The 7,061-nt window shown below is 35.2% G+C and overlaps 1 long non-coding RNA gene across 1 annotated transcript; it reads right to left on the reverse strand.

Annotated features, from left to right (window-relative positions):
• Positions 1-2,458: 2,458 nt before the first annotated feature.
• LOC124153634 lies at positions 2,459-2,837 on the reverse strand. Its single transcript, XR_006863710.1, has 2 exons — positions 2,768-2,837; positions 2,459-2,532 (listed from the first exon to the last, which is right to left on the reverse strand). It is a non-coding gene; the product is annotated as an uncharacterized LOC124153634 (long non-coding RNA).
• Positions 2,838-7,061: the final 4,224 nt, after the last annotated feature.

The following is a 7,061-nucleotide window of genomic DNA, read 5'->3' on the forward strand; positions in this document are numbered from 1 at the left end:
TGACTTTAAAATCTTCTATTCCATTGATTCACATACTGCAGTGTCAGCAGTAATACTACATGATGTCATTGACCTTCAGCAACGGTTAGCTTCTCTTTCTGCTTTGTAGTGCAAGAATAATTTATTGCAGATAAGCATCATTAAAGGTAGTGTACTTACCTTTTGTAAATGGAAACCCTTTTTTTTAATATACTAATTATCTGAAAACATATTACATAGGTTCCACTAAATATAGGACCAATGTGTACTGTTGGACTACAAACTAAAATTAGATACAGATATTGATTCAACCGTAAGCAAATAAATATTCGAGTCCCTTGGTTTCACATGAAAGCATTGTAAAGATTACAACAAAAATGCTCAGTTACCCTTTCCTGAATGTCAACATAGACAGATCTGCAAACTGAATACTTTACATTGGTATGAGGTCCTTGATATCTCAAATGTGTAGCCAATATTGAAAAGGTACTGAACAATTTTTAAAACAGTTGCATTAGTATAAATGATAAACAGAAAGAAAGAATTATTTACTGGTTCAGATTTATTATCATAAATATTACAAAGATGAAAATAAAGATAAATGCCTCGTGAGCAAAATGTTCATCAGGGATGTTACCCCAAGTTCACATGAAATATTTAAACTGATATATTCCTCAAACATGTTTACACATAGTCAAATAATATAAAAACCATACCACTTTATGATTTTGAGACATAATCTAGTCACGAAATAATGTAAAAAGTCAATAATTACCGACATGAAGATGTTCACCAAAAATGTTAACCCAAACGTTCTGAAACCAAAATACCTCCCAGTGCTTAGGTTTGCATCAAACAAGCGTTCTACTTGCGATATAACAAGAAATGTTAACCTGCTTATTATTCAAAATTGAATTTTTTCCCTACAATGTTGAAAATCTAGATGACTGCCTTGTAAGGTTGGTTCAACAGAAATGTTACCCCAAGTTCACATAAAATATTTACACTGACATATTCCTCAAACATGTTTACACATAGTTAGGTAATATAAAAAACAAACCACTGTATGATTTAGAGACACATTCTATTCACGAAATAATGTAAAAGGTCAAAAATACCGGCATGAAGATGTTCATCAAAAATGTTAACCTAAACTTTCTGAAACCAAAATAACTCCCATTGCTTTAATTTGCATCAAATAAGCGTTCTAGTTGTATAATAACACGATATGTTTACCTATTTATTATTCACTATTGAATTTTTACTCCACAACGATGAAATTAAGGATAAATGCCGCATGAAAAAATTGTTCATCAGAAATGTTACCCCAAGTTCACATCGAATATTTACACTGAGAAGTTGCTCAAATATGTTTGCCCATAGTTAGATGACATCAAAACCAAACCACGTTATCATTTTCGTACATATTCTAGTCATTAAATGATGTCAAATGCCAATAAATACCGACATGAGGATGTACACCAAAAATGTTAACCCAAACTTTATGAAACCAAAATAACTGCCATTGCTTTAATTTACATCAAATCAGCGTTCTAGTTGAAATGTAACAAGAAATGTTTACGTATTTATTATTCACTATTGAATTTTTACCCCACAATGATGAAAATAGAGATAAATGCCTCGTAAGCAAAATGTTCATCAGAAATGTTACCCTAAGTTCTCATCAAATATTTATGCTGATATATTCCTCAATCATGTTTACACATCGTTAGATGACATCAAAACTAAGCCACTTTATCATTACGAGACACATTCTAGCCATTTAATGATGTAAAATGCCAATAAATACCAACATGAGGATGTACACCAAAAATGTTAACCCAAACTTTCTGAAACCAAAATAACTGCCATTGCTTTAATTTACATCAAATCAGCGTTCTAGTTGAAATGTAACAAGAAATGTTTACGTATTTATTATTCACTATTGAATTTTTACCCCACAATGATGAAAATAGAGATAAATGCCTCGTAAGCAAAATGTTCATCAGAAATGTTACCCCAAGTTCTCATCAAATATTTACGCTGATATATTCCTCAATCATGTTTACACATCGTTAGATGACATCAAAACTAAGCCACTTTATCATTACGAGACACATTCTAGCCATTTAATGATGTAAAATGCCAATAAATACCGACATGAGGATGTACACCAAAAATGTTAACCCAAACTTTCTGAAACCAAAATAACTCCCATTGCTTTAATTTGCATCAAATAAGCGTTCTAGTTGTATAATAACACGACATGTTCACCTATTTATTATTCACTATTGAATTTTTACTCCACAACGATGAAAATAAGGATAAATGCCGCACAAGAAAATTGTTCATCGGAAATGTTACCCCAAGTACACATCGAATATTTACACTGATACATTACTCAAACATGATTGCCAATAGTTAGATGACATCAAAACAAAACGACTTAATGATTTAGAGACACATTCTATTCACGAAATAATTTAAAAGGTCAAAAAGCTTTTATTTGCATCAAATAAGCGTTCTAGGTGCATAATAACACGACATGTTTACCTACTTATTATTCACTATTGAATTTTTACTCCACAACGATGAAATTAAGGATAAATGCTGCATGAGAAAATTGTTCATCAGAAATGTTACCCCAAGTTCACATCGAATATTTACACTGATATATTCCTCAAACATGATTGCCCATAGATATATGACATCAAAACAAAACCACGTTATCATTTTCGTACATATTCTAGTCATTAAATGGAATTGCATAATAACACGACATGTTTACCTACTTATTATTCACTATTGAATTTTTACTCCACAACGATGAAATTAAGGATAAATGCTGCATGAGAAAATTGTTCATCAGAAATGTTACCCCAAGTTCACATCGAATATTTACACTGATATATTCCTCAAACATGATTGCCCATAGATATATGACATCAAAACAAAACCACGTTATCATTTTCGTACATATTCTAGTCATTAAATGGAATTGCATAATAACACGACATGTTTACCTACTTATTATTCACTATTGAATTTTTACTCCACAACGATGAAATTAAGGATAAATGCTGCATGAGAAAATTGTTCATCAGAAATGTTACCCCAAGTTCACATCGAATATTTACACTGATATATTCCTCAAACATGATTGCCCATAGATATATGACATCAAAACAAAACCACGTTATCATTTTCGTACATATTCTAGTCATTAAATGATGTCAAATGCCAATAAATACCGACATGAGGATGTACACCAAAAATGTTAACCCAAACTTTCTTACCGCTTGTAGTTACTCATTTGTTTTTTGATTCCAAATATCAGCATAGGGGCGGTGTCTCCGATGTACGTGAAAAATGTATACCATACCTCCGTTCTCTAAAATTCTAAACACTGACGAATGCTCCAACTGAATTGACAATAGGTAATAAAATCAAACAGAACTTAGAAGCGAACAAACGAATGAAAATTAATATACTTTCGATGTATCCTCTAAGTACAACTAGCTCAAATATGAAACATATCCTTCGCAATAGTTAGATACCTTAGATCGAAATGTATAGGGTTGATTGAACCAGCATGGAAGAAATAAATAATTTCGTCGAAGATGTTACATTCACAACACACTTCACTTGTCGCTTCACTCTTTACTTCATCGTCTATATGCAATCAATTCACTCAGGGGTACATTAAGGGCACAAATTTTGTTCACTTGCACTAGCGGCAAAATGAAAGTTCACTGCACGTAGGTAGTTTCCTTGCAAATGCAGCTATACAAAACTTTCAATTCCTGTCAACAATTACACTACATACGTTGCCTGCCTAACTTGAAGAATGGATTTTATGTCGCCTTGATCCATCCGGAAGCTTCATGCACAACATAGGCCATTTCAAAATAAGGAATAACCTTGGCAAATGTCCAGTCGGCATGCAGAGTGCTCAGGTTGCTCAGCTTGGCATCGAGAGTACAGGGAGTACAGGCCAGCCGTACAGGCTTGTTTCGTCATCACCTCTATTTCAAGATGGCCGACCGTTTTTGGCGGCGTTTAAAATTGTTCGAATTTTGATTGCTAATAATTCCATCATTACTTTTTCAACGCATCTGTCATTCATCCCAATCAAAATAAAATTACATCAGAAGTGATATACATTCGTTTTTTTAGACAGTTTTGATAGGCTTGAACAACCCTATTGGGATGGCAGTCACACATGAGACCAGCGCCCTGATTATGTAACTGTGAGAAGGGTGAGAGCGATGTCGTTGCCAGGGGCAACGCGATTCCCACGACGGAAGGTGATAGCAGCGATTATGAAACCGTGATCGCTCTCTTTATCACGCTGCGAGCGTCATCGGCCTATCACGTTCGAAACCCATGGTGACAAGCATATGCTGACATAAAAACGAGCACGAAATGCATATGTTAGCAAACAATTATTGTTTATTTAATTTAAAAATGCCCTATAACCGATTAAAAACCAATATAATTCTTAATTATTTCAACTGGAGTGCTCTGTTGACTTTATAGTTGCCCACGTTGTTCAATTGTTATATGCGCACGGTAGTGAATTCGATAGAGCTGCTTTATTTCCACACAGCAAATTGGAAAGTACTGCTAATTGAAGTACATCCGTGATTTAAACGTCAATTACTTTATATCGAAGTTTAATTATCAACATTTGCCAAGTACGTTCTCCAACATATCAACATCGTTAAACTCAACTGATTTGGGCGTTACCTGTTGGGACGATGAAATGTTCATGATGAAGCAAAACTCAGAACTATTCCACAAACTTTTATTTTAACAGACAGGTTAGTCTTGATAATGACGGTATAAACGTCGAAACTAGTAGACTGTTACAATAAAAGTTTGTGGAATAGTACTGAGTTTTGTTTCACCATGAACATCGTTAAACTCCTTTTCCATTTTTTAATCATCATAAATCAACTATATAACGAACAAAATATATGGAACAAGTAAAGAGAGATGTGAAAGAGAAGAAATACGTAGGAGTGAAAAGATTAGCTGCTAGGAGAACTGAGTGGAGAGCTGCGTCAAACCAATCCTAGGATTGTTGACCAGTGATGATGATGAAATCAACTATTAACTACTTGTATTCAAATCGCTAGCGCGATTACACTTCCATTATCATTTCAACATTAATTAGTTTCAATCCAAGATCACGACTTTTTGGCCATTCTCTACGATATAGTAAATATAATGACTGCAGCATCTCCCGGCGAGCATTAGCATAATGGATTACGTTATCACACATCGGAAAGTAATACAACACTTTCCCCATAACTTTACCATAATACGAGTACTTTATTATAATATTATCTATTGGCGAAGCGAAGTACTTAGCTTTGAACTGCATCCATTTTATGTTTTCGTTGTTTGTTATTGTTATTTCAAATACTCCGCAGACGACGCAATCTTGGACAGAGATGTGTCGAAGGATTTCATTGGCTCTTCAGATTTCTCAATGATACCAACCTCACGCGCTCGTACCTGTATGATACGCGCGATGACGGTGGCTTACATGATCGCGTGATACATCGGAACGTGATAGGAGAACGTGATGGTCATCTCTCGCCGTCGTCGCTGTCACATTTACATAATCAGGGCGCAGGAGATTCATGATGACATGCCTAAAGAGCAAAAATGGGCCCCTGTCAATGAGAAGTTCAGCATGTTAGCCATTGTGGTCCTTTTCGAATATCTATGGGACTGGCCCATTTGTGCAAGTTCAGAATTTTTGCAGCAGGTGGTGGGAATTTCGTCACTGAGGATGCGAGATGGGGAAAAAGATAGGTGTGCATCGGAATGTTTTCTTAAAAGACTTAGTGAATGGAGACAGAATAGTGTCTCAAAAACCCTCCTTCCACCAACCACCACGTGGCTCATTAGGAAGGGTGGGAAGCTCAGCTAGCTACACTTCAAACACATTCTTTTTTCCTTTCCATTCCTGACAATTTTCAATGATGACCAAGCTTAGAAAATCATTGATTTCCATTTAGATTCAAAATGGAAAGCCGTCCTATTCCTTCCCTGTCACCTTTTCTATCTGGTATTCTACACATGTGCAGAATACATCTCCGGATATTCATATTTATATATGAACTTCTGTCAGTAACAAAAATTTTTGACTCCGAAATGCCTCTGAGTTATGTGCAATTTAACAATTGACCTAATGGTATATGAGCCCTATGTTATCCTACTTGCTCTGCTGGAAAATTTCCTCACAACTATACATGGGAAGGAAAAAGGAATGGGTGAATACATAGAATTATGAAGCATGTGTGGTCACAACCCAGAGACAAACTCCACAAAGCCAAATTATCTGTAAAAGACTAGAGGTACTTCCTTAGGATAATTAAGGAATCAATAGAGATCATCAAAGCAAACAATTTTAAAAGAGAGGATAGTTATCACCTGTCAGGACCATTCAAGAGGATATATGGACCAAAATTTGGGCCAAACACAGTTTTAGGGGGAGAATAGACTCATGAAAACACTGCAGACACTTGAAGATTCTTGGAGGATACCCATAGAAACTGTTGTCCTCATACCACCATATATGCAGATGGAACCCAAAGGATGGTCAATCCTTCAATCAAGCTCAATGGAGGCCTATGCCACAAAATCATTGACTTTCATGGCCCCTACACATGAAATACATCGGTAAGAGGAACACATGATATGAATAGGTAGATGTGATCCCAATAACTGCTAAAACCTCCATCAATAAAATACATATGTATACACCTTCACTGTAAGGCTCTCATTTCAAGATTGGTGAAATATTGGCCCAAAATAACTAAGCATGTATGTACTTCAAAATCAAGATCTAATGAATATGATGCAGCTGGATCTCCATATCTTACAGTGAAACCAGATAGAATTAATTGGAAACTGCAAAGAGGGCAGAGAAAAACAGAATTTGTTAGTCTTCTTGTTTGATGTTAAATGGCAGTAATTTAAACCAACTAAAAATTGAATACTTCATGAGGCAACAAAAATTATTAGGCTAAGTAACAGTTGATACCTCCAAATTATTATCTCTTGGG

This window comes from Ischnura elegans, chromosome 1 (assembly GCF_921293095.1).
Source record: "Ischnura elegans chromosome 1, ioIscEleg1.1, whole genome shotgun sequence".
Lineage (NCBI taxonomy): Eukaryota > Metazoa > Arthropoda > Insecta > Odonata > Coenagrionidae > Ischnura > Ischnura elegans.